The sequence below is a fragment of the Podarcis bocagei genome (genome assembly GCF_964188305.1).
Source record: "Podarcis bocagei genome assembly, chromosome: 5".
In the NCBI taxonomy this organism is placed as follows: Eukaryota; Metazoa; Chordata; class Lepidosauria; order Squamata; family Lacertidae; genus Podarcis; species Podarcis bocagei.
The window spans coordinates 89,024,669-89,042,914 of NC_138129.1; the positions used below are offsets into that span (position 1 = coordinate 89,024,669).

Genomic DNA, 18,246 nt, shown 5'->3' on the forward strand with positions numbered 1-18,246 from the left:
CACAGGAAGGTAAGAAAGCTGTGTGATCTGCACCTGACAACTGTTCATTGTTATTTTTCAAGTGAGATTTTATTTTTAATAGAACTGTGCTGGGCCCGGGGGTAACCTGAGTAACGCGGTCCAGGTCCAGTCCTGAATCCAAGGGTTCCATGAGGAATTGATCCAGCAGGGCCAAGGCAGGACACGAGGCAGGAAACCAGGCAAGGTCAGGCACAGGATCTCAGGCAGGTTCTGGCAAACAACAATGTTGCTCCCACAACCTGGGGCAGGGTCGGACAGCCTTTTATCTTTGTTCGGGTAATGGCTGGTCCTGATCCCCAGTGACTCACCTCCCTGTCTCGCCCGAAGGTGAGCACTCCTCCTGCGAGTACTCAGGTCTCTCCTCCTCTCAGACCTTCGTCTCTGCAGCTCAGGAGATGTCGGTGGGTTACTACACTCAGAGGCCGTCTCAGCCTCTCCTGACCCAACCGGTAGTGGAGCAGCTGTAAGTGATTGCCCAGCTGAAGGCAACGAGGTAATCCCCGCATCTGGAGCCAGGGCAGGCTCAGGTCCCTGACTTGGCCCAGCTGGTGCTTATTGCAGGGGAACCTGTGCAGACTGGAGCGCTTCAGAATCAGACCCCAGACCTGGTTCAGATGCCACCTGAGGCAAAGGATCCAGTGCGGACTGAGACTCCTCTGGTTCTGAGTCCAAGCCCGAGTCCCAGGCCATCACAAGAACTCAGTGTGGGGTTTTTTTTTGGGGGGGGGGTTAGTAAAAGGAAGCACTTCCCTTAAAAACAAAATCAGCAAGCAAAATGGGGCATTCTTTTGCCAGCCTCCTGGTTTCCTGGACTCAAGGGAAGATGACATCAAATAATTTGTCTTATGGGGTTTTCCAGATCAAGAAGCATAGGCAGCCAGGGAGGCTGCAGTGGTAGAGAAATGTTCAGTAAAAAGGGGGGGAACACACAGACTACCTGCAACCACCTTGTGATGATATAGTAAGCTCAACCCTGCACTCAGCAAAGTTCTGAAGAAGCTCAAAATAAATTTTAAAGTACTGTGAGAGTGATTGACATTACAGGAGCCAGAATCTAGTACTAAAAGAGTTTTGGAACTGATTCAAGAATTTGGTCAACTTGCAGGATTTAAACTGAATAAGTTAAAAACAAAGGTTTTAGAGAAAAATTTAACGGCGATTGAAAGAGAAAGGTTTCAGAATGAGACAGGTTTAACAGTGGTTAAGAAAGTGAAATACCTTGGGATTAATATGACAGCTAAAAATGAGAACTTATTTAAAGACAATTACTAAAAATGTTGGACGGAAGTGAAAAAAGACTTAGAAATTTGGTCAAATTTGAAGCTTTCACTGCTAGGCCGTATTGCTGCGATAAAAATGAATGTATTGCCTAGAATGTTATTTTTGTTTCAAACATTGCAAATTTTGGACAAAATGGACTGTTTCAAGAAGTGGCATAGAGATATCTCTAGATTTGTCTGGCAGGGCAAGAAGCCTAGAATAAAATTTAAAATATTAACGGATGCAAAAGAAAGAGGCGGATTTGCCCTGCCAGACCTTAAACTTTATTATGAATCAGCAGCCTTTTGCTGGTTGAAAGAATGGCTGCTTCTTGAAAACACAGACATCTTGGACTTAGAAAGTTTTAACAATGTATTTGGATGGCATGCATATTTATGGTATGACAAGGTCAAAGCACATAAAGCATTCAAAAATCACATTGTCAGGAAAGCATTGTTTAATGTCTGGATAAGATATAAGGATTTATTTGAAAATAAAACCCCAAGGTGGTTGTCACCAATGGAAGCGAAGGCTCAGAAAAAGCTCAATATGGAGGCCAAATGGCCGAAATATTGGGAAATTTTGGAACAAGAGGGAGACAAATTGAAATTGCAGAGTTTTGAAAAATTAAAAAAAAAAGTGCGAGACTGGCTTCATTATTATCAAATAATGGAGGCATACAATTTGGACAAAAAAAATGGATTCCAGGTGGAAAAATCAAAATTGGAAACAGAACTGTTGGATCCCAAAACTAAGATTTTGTCAAGGATGTATAACTTGCTGTTGAAATGGAATACTCAGGATGAAACTGTGAAATCTGCTATGATTAAATGGGCACAAGATGTTGGACATAACATTATGATGGCTGACTGGGAACCGTTATGGACCAAAGGTATGAAGTTCACGGCATGTAATGCCTTAAGAGAGAATATTATGAAAATGATATACAGGTGGTACATGACCCCAGTCAAGCTTGCAAAAATTTATCACTTGCCCGACAATAAATGTTGGAAATGTAAAGAAACTGAAGGTACATTCTTTCACCTTTGGTGGACGTGCCCAAGGATTAAGGCTTTCTGGGAGATGATTTATAATGAAATGGAAAAGGTATTTAAATATACCTTCCTGAAGAAACCAGAGGCCTTTCTCCTGGGCATAGTCGGCCAATTGGTGTTAAAGAAGGATAGAACTTTTTTTATGTACGCCACAACAGCAGCAAGAATACTTATTGCAAAGTACTGGAAGACACAAGATTTACCCACTCTGGAAGAATGGCAGATGAAGGTGATGGACTATATGGAATTGGCGGAAATGACTGGCAGAATCCGAGACCAGGGAGAAGAGTCGGTGGAAGAAGATTGGAAAAAGTTTAAAGACTATTTACAGAAATATTGTAAAATTAATGAATGTTAGAATGATGTTGGATAGAACTTAAGTGGTTCTTAGCTGTAATACTATAAGCGAATATGAAAAATGGATTACTAATAGGTAAAAATTTAATGTCACAATATTTTAAGATTAGGATAAATAAAGAGGGGAAGGATTTGCTGAACTAACAAACTGAACTGGAATACGAAAAGGGGAGGCGCGAGGAGGTCCGGGAAACAAGCTAATGAAAAATAAGTAATGGAAAGATTGAGTTGTTTTTAACTGTTTTTTTATTTTTTATTTTTATTTTTTATTTTTTTATTTTGTAATATTTTGAAAATCTTAATAAATATCTTAGAAAAAAGAAAAAAGTAAAAGGCAGGGGTCGGCAACCTAAGGGGTTCGTTTAACCGGCCCATGAGCTGCCCCCGAATTGAGCCCCCTGATCGGTGAGTCCCCACGTGCTGCGCTAAACCGGCGCAGCACGGCACGGGGACTCATTTCCGTGGCGCTGGAAATCGCGTCTGCGCAGATGCCAGAAATCACATGCGATTTTTCTTTTTTCATTTTGTAATATCTTGAAAATTTTAATAAATATCTTTTTTAAAAAAAGAGAGAGAGAGAGAGTGACGGAGAAAAATAGAAGACTTTCACAGTGAAATAAAGTCTTTTGAGAAATTGGAGAACAGGTTTTGGAACAGCATCTTCACAAAGCAACATAGGAGATTTGAGCTATTGAGCCACAAAAGTGTATGAGCAACATATATTTTTATATTTAGTCTCACAGGTTTGTTCCCTGTTCAAAGTTGTGACTGTTGCTTATGATTGTTCACCATCTAAGTGTTAACTGGCTTGGGGCTGTTTATCTTTGCTTTCTACAAAAGTGCAAACTGGCTTGTTACTGTGTTGACCTGTTTACTCAAGAGATAGGACTACAGCAAGCCGTCCCCCAGCAATTTTTTTTTTTTTTTGCAAGTGTCACAACATCTTTTACCAGTTTCTTGCCTTCTTTGTCTTGCTTTTGCAAGATTAATAATCACCATTCAGAAACCTGTTGCTTTAGTCAGGACACTTATATATACCTGTGAATATGTAATTTTCACTTCATGGAGCGAAGACTCATTTTACCACCACTACGTGTAACTTAAGAAGCAGCCATCGGTGAATTTGGGTAGAAAGGCATTGTGGATAACAAGGAAAGAGATAATGAGAGTTTTTATATTTGAAACTCCTGGGTATGGCCCTTACTGTTACCAAGCAGGAATAAGAGCAATCTGATTGTTTTTCTCTGTGACTTCCAAAGCTATTCAAGTTTCAGGAGTTCATAAAATACAATGCTTAATATATCAGAAGGAACCCTCCTAAAACTTTTTAGCAAATGATATGTAATAAAACCTCTAAAATTGCTATACTTATGCATGATATTTTACTGTCTAGTATAGCAGAAAATATTTTCCATCACAAGTTCTATCTTATATTTTGAATATTTACAGTGGTGCCTCGCAAGACGAAATTAATTCGTTCCGCAATTCTCTTCGTCTTGCGGTTTTTTCGTCTTGCGATGCACGGTTTCCCATAGGAATGCATTGAAAATCAATTAATGCGTTCCTAGGGAAACCGCCTTCAGACCAGGTCCGGGGACAGTCTGTCCCCGGACCTCTTCTGAAGGCTGGGGGGGGGCAAGGGCTTTTCTTCCCACCCCCAGCATTTTAAAAAACCCCGGGACAGCGGAGGACTTCTCCGCTGTCCGGGGCGATCTTAAAATGCTGGCGGGCGGCATTTTAAAATCGCCCCGGACAGCGGAGGACTTCTCCGCTGTCCGGGGCGATTTAAAAGCCCCTGGGAAGGCAGGCAGGGGGGACAAAGACTTTTGCCCCCCCCCGCCAGCCTTCCGCTTCTGAAGGCTGGCGGGGGCGAAAGTCTTTGCTCCCCCCCCCGCCTGCCTTCAAAAGCTGTCCGGCCAAGGCTTCGCGGACCTCTCCGCCAGCAGCGGCTGCTGGCGGAGGGTTGCCGCCATGCCGAAGCCTGCGCGCGCTGACATCAGCGCTCCCAGGCTTCGCGGCGCTGATGTCAGCGCGCGCAGGCTTCGGCATGGCGGCAACCCTGCAAAAGACGTCCGGGGGAAGCGGCTTCTTCCCCGCTTCCCCCGGACGTCTTTTGCAGCAAGGGGCTGCAGGGAGATAGCGATCTCCCTGCAGCCCCTTGCTGCAAAAGACGTCGGGGGGCAGCAGGGAAGAAGCGCTTAGCTTCCCGCTGCCCCTGGACCTCTTTTGAAGCAAGGGGCTGCGGGGAGATAGCGATCTCCCTGCAGCCCCTTGCTGCAAAAGACGTCGGGGGGGCAGCAGGGAAGAAGCGCTTAGCTTCCCGCTGCCCCTGGACCTCTTTTGAAGCAAGGTGCTGCGGGGAGATAGCGATCTCCCTGCAGCCCCTTGCTGCAAAAGACGTCGGGGGGCAGCAGGGAAGAAGCGCTTAGCTTCCCGCTGCCCCTGGACCTCTTTTGAAGCAAGGGGCTGCGGGGAGATAGCGATCTCCCTGCAGCCCCTTGCTTCAAAAGAGAAGACCCGCTGTCCCCGGGGCAAGCTTCGTCTTGCGAAGCAAGCCCATAGGGAAATTCGTCTTGCGAGGCAACTCGAAAACGAAAAAACCTTTCGTTTTGCGAGTTTTTCGTCTCGCGAGGCGTTCGTCTTGCGGGGTACCACTGTATTTGCTTCTCTTGCAATATCCCCCCATGAGGTAGTAGGATTATTTTGTTTTCCTGATTCCCCAGACCCACTCCCCTGAGATGGCTCTATTGTCTTGAGATAAAATATTGCTGGAGGATTTGTGATGGAATGCATGAACCGTAGATAATGTTTTTGGATAATGGGAGATCCCCTTACTGTAAACAGATGGATATTATGCAAGTCTGCTGGGATAGCTCAGTCGGTCGAGCATGAGACTCAACCTCAGGGTCAAAGGTTTGAGCTGCATATTGGGCAAAAGATTCTTGCGTTGAACTGGGTTGGACTAGATGACCCTTGTGGTCCTTCCGTCTGTGGATATTTTATCCTCTGTAAATCGTTTTAGAAAATACTAACCCCTGAATATTTACTGTGCAGCATGGATACAGGGGTTCTGGGGGGGGACTCAATGGAAATTATTGACACAGAAATATTAAATCCTATGCAATGTACATATTTCTAGATGTGTCCAGTCCCAGCATAACTTTCAATGCATGCTGGAAAGGAAGTAGGGAAGTAAACTGATGGGTACTTAATGTGGGGTAACCTGCCTTATGTCTAATTAATGCATGAAGGGGTTAAACCCATAGAGTAAGCTGTCCTGCTAGTCTTAGCTCCCCTTGGGAGGGATTAGGTAGGATTCCAGGAATGTTAAATAAGACACCAGGAACCTGCTCCTGTTTCAGCTGGACTGTCTCCTCTGCCCACATGATCATCTATCACAGGGGTTGGCAAGCTTTACCAGCCATGGGCTGGATCACTCCCACAGAGATCGTACATGGGCCGGACTGGCGCAGCGCGATGCCGGAAATTGTGTCTGCGCATGTCCAGACGCCAAAAATCGCTTCTGTGCATGCCCAGAAGCCGAAAATTGCACCTGCACAGAAGCGATTTTTGGCATCTGGACATGCGCAGATGCGATTTCTGGTATCTACGCGTGCGCAGACGCCATTTCCGCTGCCACTCGCCGAGTCCCTGTGGCGCACCACGCTGCTTTAGCACAGTGTGCGAGGGACTTGCCAAGCAGGCGGCTCGGTTTGTGGGTGGCTCATGGGCCGGTAAAACGGTCTTCGTGGGCCACATCCGGCCCATGGGCCACACGTTGCCGACCCCTGATCTACCACCAGCTGCCCTGTGGGAAACACATTTCAATCTGAGGAGAGCTCAGTTGGTAGAGCATGAGACTCTTAACCTCAAGGTCGTGGGTTCAACTCCATCTTGGGCAAAAGATTCCTGCATTGAAGGGGTTGGACTAGATGTTACTTGTGGTCCCTCTCAACCCGACAATTCTATGGTCCTGTGACTCCTCAGTGGCACAGCCTGCCCAGTGCCTCTTCACTTGCTTGCCTCATGCCCTAGCCATGTGATAGCCTTTTGGTTGAACCATTGACAACACCAGCAACTCCTTGAACCACAGTGCTCTGTGGAGGAGTGAAAAAGCGTGGCAGTTCAGGCAGGGTATGGAGAAGGAATAAGTAGCAGGTAGAATGTGAAAAGAGAGCAGGGGCAGTGCCAGATTTAGGTTTGATGAGGCCCTAAGCTACTGAAGGTAATGGGGCCCTTTATATGTCCAGCTGTCCTTTGTCAACAACAAACTGCTGCTGTTTTTTCCTGTGTTGAATATATGCTATATGGTAATTTATGGACCTAATTGGTATCTAAAGCCATTTGCACATGACCATGCAACCAGTCCATGCAGAATGTAGGCACTCTATATATAGAAACGAGCAAACCAGTGATATTTTAGGGAGCCAGCTAGCAGGTGGGGCCCATTACTTACATCATAGGAGCCTACACAACGCAAAACACTGTTGCTCTATTTAGGTTTTATTTTATTTGGTTTTTATCTTATATTTTGGAAATGTACATCCAGGTTTTTTTCCTTTTAATTTTTTGGGGGCCCCCAAGAGAATGGGGCCCTAAGCTATAGCTTGTTTAGCTTATAGGTGGGAAGGGGAAAATATAAATGACGAAAGCTCCACCTGAGCCTCCGGATCAGCAAATTCTGCTTAAAGTGGGGAGGCGGTGCCACAATAGCTCCAGAGAAAATGTATGTACGTAGCTTGAGGGGAAATGCACTATGGTACTCTTTAGGAAAGGTAAAGGGACCCCTGACCATTAGGTCCAGTCGTGACCGACTCTGGGGTTGTGGCGCTCATTTCGCTTTATTGGCCGAGGGAGCCGGAGTACAGCTTCCGGGTCATGTGGGCAGCATGACTAAGCCGCTTCTGGTGAACCAGAGAAGTGCATGGAAATGCCGTTTACCTTCCCGCCAGAGCGGTACCTATTTATCTACTTGCACTTTGACGTGCTTTCAAACTGCTAGGTTGGCAGGAGCAGGGACCGAGCAACGGGAGCTCATCCTGTCATAGGGATTCGAACCGCCGACCTTCTGATTGGCAAGTCCTAGGCTCTGTGGTTTCACCCACAGTGCCACCCGCGTCCCTCTATGGAACTCTTTGCCACAAGGCAAAACACTGTTGTAAGGAATTTTGCAATTTCCATCCGTAGAAAAATATGGCAGCAGTTCCCAACTGCTTATGTCACCCTCTTCCACAATTTTGTGACTGGTTTTACCCCTGGCCAATATTTTGAGACGGGTGGGCCTCAGTTATTTTCACCCATCTCAACTGAGCCCTGCAGAGAGAAATTTTGTGCTATGTGTTGATATTGCTTTTTTTTTTATGTACATTGATGTTACTTGCCTTGGAAGGAGCTGTATCCTGAAAGATGAGATATAAATAATTTGTAATAAATAAAGGGGTGGGAAACACCATCACGGTGGCACAATTTAGAGGGCCAAGAAAATAAATGAAGTACTGGAAGTATCTTTCTTTCTGTACACTCGTTTACTTTCATTTATTTTATTATTCGGGTGGCAGGCCTGATTAAAAAGAATTGAGATTTTTGTTTTAAGTTTATCTGGTTTGCTTACTTTGAAAAGCTCATTTCGTTTTCAGAGGAGGATCGGAGCGGAAGGAATGCTCAGATTAAGCAACAGTTTGTAGGAGCGTAATATAGGCATGCATGTGGAATATTCATGAATATGTCGAGTTCCTGCTATAGCAATTCTTTTAAAAATGAATCCGTTCTCTTTGCACAGATTTCTCTCTCTGCATTTTTCACACAATAATGTGCAAGTTCTAAACACTGAACAGCACGCAGTCTGCCAAGGAAACTACCACAGGTATTCATACAAAGAATAAAGATTTTAGACAGAAGAAATAGAACGTGGGCTCTTTTTAAGTGCTTTTATTACTCATGTGTTGGTACATACTTATAATACATACACACAATTCGGCTAATTAACATGCACCTACAAAATGGCTTCACGTTGCTTTAGCACATTGTTTTAAGCAAAAGTGGAGAATAGAATTTTCACCTTGCAGTCCAGATCTTGGATAACGTTGTTGCCAGCTGAAACCTGCTTGGCTGCTGATCTTCTTCTCCTGTATCAACGAGCTGTTTCCTCCAAAGATCTGGAAATAATATTTGGCAGGAATGTTACATCACTACATCTGTTCGTACGGTCAAGATGTGCAGAATCTGAGAAATCTCCCAGGAGACCCGGTAAACACCTCTTCGTCCTTGTGGGTTTCTCTCTAAGTTAGCCCCTCTCAATTTGTATCAGAAATTTGTTTTTTAGGAAAGAGGCTCAGAGATGGAAAGAAGATAAAGTTCCTACCAGAGAATAATGGCAGATGAAGTTGATGAAACGGCTAAAACGACCGGAATGAGAAATCAGGAAGTCCAAAATTTTAATAAAGAATGGGGCAAATTTGTAACTTATCTTAAAGACCCATTGTAAACAGTTAAAATCGTTAGTAGGATTGGAATATCACTTGTAGTTTATGGGTGAATTCTGGGCACAGTGGAGATGTAAAAGATTTGGGTCATCATAAAGGATGCGGGAGGAAATGATTAATAATAGGACCCACAAAGGGGAGGATGGAAATCCAAGAAATTCCCTGGAATCTTGTTTTTATTATTTATGTTTTATATATCTCTGTAAAACTTTAATTTAAAAAATCAATCAATAAATAAACAAACATACATTTATTTTAGAATTTGGTTTAGGAAAGAATTCAATGGCAATTTTCATCCGCCTTGACATTGTCAACTTTGCCCACTATGGTGAGCTTCTTCACAAGCCGGGATTTTCCAGGAGGATACGCAGCTGACGGTAAAGGTAAAGGGACCCCTGACCATTAAGTCCACTTGTGGCCGACTCTGGGGTTGCGGCGCTCATCTCACTTTATTGGCCGAGGGAGCCGGCGTACATGTGGCCAGCATGACTAAGCCGCTTCTGGTGAGCCAGAGCAGCGCACGGAAATGCCGTTTACCTTCCCGCCAGAGCGTTACCTATTTATCTACTTGAACTTTGACGTGCTTTCGAACTGCTAGGTTGGCAGGAGCTGGGACCGAGCAACGGGAGCTCACCCCGTCACGAGGATTTGAACCGCCAAACTTCTGATCCGCAAGCCCTAGGCTCTGTGATTTAATCCACGGCGCCACCCGTGCCCGCAGCTGATGGTAAGGGATAAAAAAACCCCACACAAATCAATCTTGTTATATCCACCATACATTTAAAGCTTTCCCCAACCTTAAGAATCCTTGGAAGTGTAGCTTATCCCTAAACAAAGACACAATTCCCAGCCTCCTCAAAAAGAAAAACTAGTTTCCATTATTCTTTGGGGAAAACCACGTGTTTTTAATAGTACGGTGTGGCTTTGACATCTCTCCCTCAAATGACAAGTCCTATTTTGAATGCAGGTGAACACTTTGTTCTAGAGAAGGTCCTGGGCCAGCAACTGATCGCAGAACCAGTCTCAGCTACTCATTATTAGTTTGCAAATCCACTGAAAGTTGAGACCAGGGCCAGAGGAGATTTCACCCCTCCCATACCCAAGAATGTCCTGATCATCTCCTGATGGTCTCTGCTGACTCTCCAGAGAAGAGGAGGCGTGTCCTGCCTATCTACTTATTCTGCCCAGCAACATATCTGTGTGTGTGAGAGTCAGTCAGTCAGTGTATCAGAGAGAGAGTGTTGGAGATCCTAGAGATAAGATTGCTGTTAAGAGCAGCTGCAGACTCTCAGTTTAGCATTGATTTATGCTTAGAATATTCAGCTCTGTATATAGTTTTGTATCATAGTTGTAGTTACAGAATAAAAGGAAGATATTCTACAGAGCTGCTCTCCGAGTGGTTTATACTCTGCAAGACTCTTTAAAACTCTGCTGCGCAACGACTGTATTATTGAGACAGTGAATCCGGTGCTCTCAGCTCTAAGCTGTGAGTCCACAGCACTGTGACCTGTTCCTGTGGGAAAAGCAGGTCTCTGGCGGTGCTACCCAGCTCGCCTAGCCCAGTCGGGGTTGAGGTGCAAGAGTCCAGTTGGTGCACTGGCTCTAGGGCGATGCTGACACCCACCCATGTGGCAGGGTGAAGCTGCCATTCTGGGTGTGGAAGTCTCCGAGGTGGTACCCTTGGTGGCACCCTGCCTACCTCACCACCTCTGCCACTGGGGAGAGATGTGGCACTAGCATACATGGCGATTTCCAGCCAGATCTCACCAGAACCTGTCACCACTGCCACTTCACACTGATGCCACACAACCTAGGCAAGAGTTGCCCAGGTGTTCTGGCAAAACGAAACACACCACCCATGGTTTTCTAGAAAAAAGGGTGCCAGAACTCACCATGAATGCCTCCCTCTTATAATGACAATGGTGCCCACCTGAGAGGTGCCAGAACTGTCAATGCCAAAACAGCCATCGGGGCAGAAGTGAACAGAAAGTGATGATACCTTCTTGCCGTTTTCACTCTCGGAAGCACCCCTCTCCTCCCAAGTGAAACAAACTTTCCCAAAACACAGCCTTAGAAGCCAGGACAGAACTGATTGCTGCAGAGCCAATAATAAGCGATTGATCATAGATCATAGAATCATAGAATCATAGAGTTGGAAGAGACCACAAGGGCCATCGAGTCCAACCCCCTGCCAAGCAGGAAACACCATCAGAGCACTCCTGACCTATGGTTGTCAAGCCTCTGCTTAAAGACCTCCAAAGTAGGAGACTCCACCACACTTCTTGGCAGCAAATTCCACTGTCGAACAGCTCTTACTGTCAGGAAGTTCTTCCTAATGTTTAGGTGGAATCTTCTTTCTTGTAGTTTGGATCCATTGCTCCGTGTCCGCTTCTCTGGAGCAGCAGAAAACAACATTTCTCCCTCCTCTATATGACATCCTTTTATATATTTGAACATGGCTATCATATCACCCCTTAACCTCCTCTTCTCCAGGCTAAACATGCCCAGCTCCCTTAGCCGTTCCTCATAAGGCATCGTTTCCAGGCCTTTGACCATTTTGGTTGCCCTCCTCTGGACACGTTCCAGTTTGTCAGTGTCCTTCTTGAACTGTGGTGCCCAGAACTGGACAAAGTACTCCAGGTCAGCGGCGTAGCGTGAGTTGTCAGCACCCGGGGCAACGCAAGTAATTTGCGCCCCCTAACCCGGGGCAAGGCAAGTAATTTGCGCCCCCCCTAACCCCTAACCTGCGAGTTGCCGCTGGCGCTGCCGCCCAAACGACGCCGCTTGCCCGGAGGAGGAGGGGGGCAGAGAGGCGAGGAAAATGCAACGGCCCAGCAGCTGCAGCAGCACCGGCGGAGGCGGGGCTGTGAGGAGGGGCTGCCTGGCGCGTCCTCCGCGGTGAGCGCTGAGAGCCGCTGCCTGCCGGGCGCCTTCAGCCCGGACGCGCGCACAGCTCGTCGGTTCCGCGAGACATGCGGCTCCGCTACAGCCTGCGCCCGAGGCTCTTCGGCGACTCCGGAGGCAGCGAGCGCGCCCCCCCAGATGTTGCGCCCGGTGCGGCCGGCACCCCTGGCACCCCCCACGCTACGCCACTGCTCCAGGTGAGGTCTGACCAGAGCAGAATACAGTGGCACTATTACTTCCCTTGAGGGGGTACATTGTCCTTTACTGGGGAGGGGGGAAGCCTTGGACTGGGCCTGGCTCAGTGATCTTCGGTGTAACACAGAGATATCACAAGTGCACAAGATGCTGCTTTGAGACACTGGAGTGCCCGGGAATAGTCTGCAGAATTTTTTTTGCAGAGGTCTCTCTAGGCATACTGAGAGTACAGACATGATTCTCTTGCACTGCATAAATCATTCCTCTGGTTTATTGCCCATAACTTGAAGAGGAAAAAAATCTCCAAACTGTGCACATCAGAAATCCTACCTTTATATATGATAATTGATTTAATCTCCCCCGGGGAAAGGTTATAGCTTGTAAGCCCGAATGTAAAGTCTACTGTTGTTAGGCAGGTACAGCAGCCTCATGATTCCACATCACTGCAGAATACATCACTATTTAGATACATTAAACACAACATGTAGAAAATGAAAACAAAACCTTTTCCAAGCATCTATACATTTTTACAAGCTTCCCCAGCAGGGAGCTAAATTTGTCTACGAGCCCCATCAAGCTTACATGGCTTTTCCCCAAATGAAAACCATAATTTTCTTTTCAAATATACTGATTAGATCTCATTTGCTAGCAAAGAAATTGCTTATACAGCCATGTATATTTTACTGTACGGGATACGCTTCTACTTTAAGTGGAATTGATGGCAAACTCTGCATATATACCCAGACTTATTCTTGGATTGTGTGGGTTTTATTAAAAGGAATTCATTTCAAATACCTGGCTGGAATTGCTGAGCATTCCTAAATAGATCTGAATTGTACAACTACAAACAGTCTGGGATTAGCACCCCGAGAGCAAGGCTGAAAATGCTTCCTTGAGTTTACAAACAAGGTATGAAAACCTCAATGACAAGTTTTAAACATAGCCCTATTTAAGATAATCCAGCAGTAGTGATAAGAGATTGAGGTTTTAAAGTTTCGAACAAACTCAAAAAACAGGGCAGAAACTCAAAAAAGTTTTAAACAAAACCCTATTTAAGAGAACCAAGCAGTAGTAATAAGAAATTGAGATTTGAAGTTTCAAACAAACTCAAAAACAGGGCAACAGATTTCAGATGGTTTATCATTTATAAACATCAAACTCCTGAGATAAATACTGATATTTTAAGAAAGAAATTACTAAAGAGGGAAATGTATTGGATTTTTAGATTTGGTCCCTTAATTCCGTCAGGTCTCAACTCTTATATTGACTAGAGTTCCTTTTTGTAATCTCTTATAACTCTATTTAAACAATATTCTTGTTATTCTTTACAAACTTTGGCAACCACGCCCTATGTTTGAACTAGATGGTCTGTCCCTTTAAAAATTCTTTCACCTTACAGTATGAAAACCTGTGGTTGGGAACACCCTATATCATTCTTTAACATCAGCAGCCAGGAGTGCCTCAGCCCTGTTTTTGGGTTTGTTTGAAACTTCAAACCTTAATTTTGTTATTACTATCGCTTGGTCCTCTTAAATAGGCCTGTATTTTAAACTTGTCATTGAGGTTTTCATACCTTTCTTTAACATCAGAAGCCAGAAGCGCCTCAGCCCTGTTTTTGAGTTTGGTTGAAAACTTCAAATCTCAATTTCTTATCACTACTGCTGGATTATCTTAAATAGGGCTATGTTTAAAACTTGTCATTGAGGTTTCATACCTTCTTTGTAAACTTGAGGAAGCATTTTCAGCCCTGCTCTTGAGCTTGTTTGATATCACTTAACTGGCATCTCGTTAAGTCTTTAATTCTAGTTTATTTTTTGATTTTTGTTATTCTATAGTCGATTACTTCGCGTTTCAGGGATTTTCACAGTAATTTCTTTCGTTCTGTGCAATTTCTTGGGTCCGTGACTGTCTTTTTTTCACTGGGATTAGCACCCCAGCATGCTCAGGAGTCTTTAAGACCAAACACAGTATTTAATAAATTTTAAAGGTAAAGGTAAAGGTACCCCTGCCCGTACGGGCCAGTCGTGTCCGACTCTAGGGTTGTGCGCCCATCTCACTTAAGAGGCCGGGGGCCAGCGCTGTCCGGAGACACTTCCGGGTCACGTGGCCAGCGTGACGAAGCTGCTCTGGCAAGCCAGCACCAGCGCAGCACACGGAAACGCCGTTTACCTTCCCACTATAAAGCGGTACCTATTTATCTACTTGCACTTAAGGTCGCTTTCGAACTGCTAGGTGGGCAGGAGCTGGGACCGAAAGACGGGAGCTCACCCCGCCGCGGGGATTCGAACCGCCAACCATGTGATCGGCAAGCCCTAGGCACTGAGGTTTTACCCACAGCGCCACCCGCGTCCCTTAATAAATTTTACTATTTATTAAACTTGCATACCACCCTTCATCCGAAGACAGCAGGGTGGTGCACAACATAAAAAAACAAAATGAGAACACAAAATACATAACTAAAAAAAACCCCAGTAACAAATCAATAACCCCCTTCCTCCAACAAACATATTTAAAAGGCCAACCAAGCAAAGGGCTGGTTATAGAGAAACGTTTTAACTTGGCACTAATGATATGTAATGAAGGCGCCAGGGGAGGGAGCCACCACAGAAAAGGCTCTTTCTCATGTTGCCACTCACCTGACCTATCATGGAAGTGGCACATAAAGACCTCAGATGATGATTGCAGGGCCCTGATCGGTTCATACGAGGCTGTTTAGGGCTTTATAGGACAAAACCAGCTCTTTGAACTGAGCCAATGTAGTTGGGCCAGGATTGGTGAAACGTGCTCAAACCGCCTTACCCCAGTGAATAACCTGGCCAAATTTTGCACCAGCTCAGGTTTCCAAACCATCTTCAGAGGCAGCCCTACATATACTGTGTCACAGTAATCTAACCTAGAGGCTACCAGAGCACAGATAACAGAAGTTAGGCTGTCCTTGCCCAGATAGGGGTGCAAGCTGGGCTACCAAAGCTGATGGAAGGCACTTGGCTCCACCAAGGCCACCTGAGCCTTGAGTGACAGCAAAGGATTGAGAATCAACCCCAAGGTTCCTTGCTCCTTCAGAGGAAGCGTAGCCCCATCAAGAGCAGGCAACCTGCCATCCAACAGGTCTAGGGGACTGCCCACTCATCTGGGGGTCTGTCTTCATCTGGACTGAGCCCGTTGGTTGGTTCTCATCCAGTCCATTACCTTTGCAAATAAATTTTTGTTTTCAACATGTAATTCTTTTCCCAACAATCCTTATTGTCACATTATAATCCCTTTGACTCTGCAGAGTCCTGACTTCCTTCCCTCCCGACTGCTGGTATATACATCACATACTTTTTGCGTATATTATTGTCATAACTCTACTGTTTTACATTGGCGGTGTTATTCCAGTCCTGCTAGTCTCTTAATATTTTTGTTCTCCTCCTTTATATATTCAATAAATTTATTCCAATTGTTATTGTATCTCTGGTCCTGTTGGTCCCGGATCCTTCCTGTCAATTTGGCAAGTTCCGCAAAATCTATCATCTTCACCTGCCACTCCTGGATGGTTGGTAAGTCTTGCGTTTTCCATCTTTGGGCCAGTAAAGTTCTTGCGGCGGTTGTGGCGTACATGAACAAGTTCTGGTCTTTTATTTTAATTTATTTTCCCACCAGACCTAGCAAAAATGCCTCTGGTCTTTTAGGAAAAGTATACTTAAATATCTTTTTAAGTTCATTATAGATTAACTCCCAGAATCTTTTTACCTTGCCACAAGTCCACCTCACCCAGTCCATCACCAAGGCAAAGCAATGGTCCATGTACTACAGATGTAAAGGATAATATTATGAAACTGTCTTACCCGTGAGCACCCTGGCCACTCATTCTGCACCAGTTGACGCTTCCAAACTGTCTTCATATGTAGCCCCAAGTATAATCATTAATGTGCTGATTAGGGTGCCATGACTTCTTATATGGTCTAGTCCATGGGTAGGCAAACTAAGACCCGGGGGCCAGATCCGGCCCAATCGCCTTCTAAATCCAGCCCACAAACGGTCTGGGAATCAGTGTGCTTTTACATGAGTAGAATGTGTCCTTTTATTTAAAATGCATCTCTGGGGTATTTGTGGGGCCTGGTTTAATTGTATTTGGTTGGAGTCCAGAATTTCCTGTTAACAGTTCTGTTCTTGTTTAAGGTAGGGAGCCCGAACTCTAGAGCCTTCATTAAAAATAAAAAGGCACTTGCCACCTGAAAGGAAAGCCAAGACACAAAATGTATACCCTTCTAAGTGTTTTCCAAGTTATTTCGGTGGTTTTGTTGTTGGGGCAGACCAGTGGTCCATGGAAGCAGGGGTATGCTTGTTTAAGTGAGCAACTGGGGCAAAAATACTCAATTGAATACAAGTGGAATTATTTAATTCCTGCAGAACTCAGGCCAAATTAAGACTGGCTGAAGTCTTGGAGCTGTACTAATTTGCAGGGTGAAGGGGCCACAGAAAGAAAAATAGCATTTATTTTTAAATATGCATTTCTCTAGGTTAAAGGGACCAAAATCTGATGCCTACCATACAAACAGTAAGCTCCCCTTTTGCAGTCTTTTTATACGTTTCCATAGCCATGTGAGGCAGGTTAGGTTGAGTTGGGAATGACTTGCCCAAATCAGGAAATGAGCAGAAATAATGGTGGCTTAAGGGAGTTTAAAATGTGAAGCTGCATTCGTTTAGGCTATCTACTGCTGTTGATTGAGGTGTGGCTTTTGTTTACATTTTACTATAAAATACCAGGAGGGGATTGTATCAAGTCAAAGCCTGGAGGATGAGGGATGCCTGCTTTCCTAGCGCTATCAGCAGCAGCAATCCTGGAGTGGCAAGCTATTAATTGCAAAGTACTACATTAATTAAATGGGGAGAGCATTTTACACTACTGAGTTTATTCTCTTTGAGGTGCATAGGTCAAGACAGGTAAAGATCAGAGGAGGTATCAAAGTACCTCACACCCTCATTTTCCCATCCTTTCCCAATTTAAAATAGTAACTAAAACTCGAGTCTTAAGGGATTTTGTCGGTGCCTGAAGTGTGACTGAGAAATGATAGTACAAGATGTAAAAGAACTTTCTTCCTCTTTGCGGCTGTTCCTTAAACGCACAGCTATCATCCTGCACATATTTGCTTTGAGATCAGCAGCACTGATTGCAATAGGACATACCCTTTGAATGGACATGCATAGGTAGAATGAGTTCAATAATTGTAGTTACTTTGACTGATCCATTAGAGGGGGGGGAAACCCCAAAAGCCAGAGTAAGTTTATAAATACCTTTATTAGGATCAACAAAAATGTCACAAACTAGTGGTTAAAATAGTTTTCTTTTTATAGATGTGGGTACTACATCACAAAGCAAGCATGTCCACACAGCACAACCTATTCTATTTGCTACCCAGAAACACTTGTTTCAAGCCTAATTTCAGTGGAAAGTCTCTGCAAATACATGCACACTAAATTGGTGGGCCCTGCTCTAACTACAGCACCAAACTGACCTGGCGCTACATTTTCACTTCAGTAGCATCAAGGAAGGCAGTAATGACACCTTTCATCATCCTTCGAGATACACGATGCCTTTGCTGGTTAGGATTCTTGACTGAGAAATTAATGGCAGAATCAAGCGGCTAAATGAATCAGAGAGAAGAGACAAGATGATTTTTCTTCTTCAAAAGGGACGTTACTCAAGTCTTCTTGAATCAGCGACCTGCCTGCTTCTTTCCCAAAGACCCCGATTCTCTGTCACCGCAACAATTTTTCATCAGTCATGTCATTTGTCACGTGATGAAACAGAGCAGATACCATCCGTCCCTTTGTTCTGGAGGCACCCGGATCTGTGCCTCTTCCTCCTGGTAGATGAGGGGATGGACTTTAGGGTTGCGACAACAGGTCAAAAAAGAGATTTTAAACCTAGGACAGAATGAGAAGATAAATTGGACTGGGTTGTCATCACACACTATATTGCCTCACTG

The 18,246-nt window shown here is 44.8% G+C and overlaps 1 long non-coding RNA gene across 1 annotated transcript; it reads right to left on the reverse strand.

Annotated features, from left to right (window-relative positions):
* Positions 1-8,606: 8,606 nt before the first annotated feature.
* On the reverse strand, positions 8,607-17,459 carry LOC308587170. The gene is made up of 2 exons (XR_014008258.1): positions 16,102-17,459; positions 8,607-8,848 (listed from the first exon to the last, which is right to left on the reverse strand). It is a non-coding gene; the product is annotated as an uncharacterized lncRNA (long non-coding RNA).
* Between the last annotated feature and the right edge of the window lie 787 nt (positions 17,460-18,246).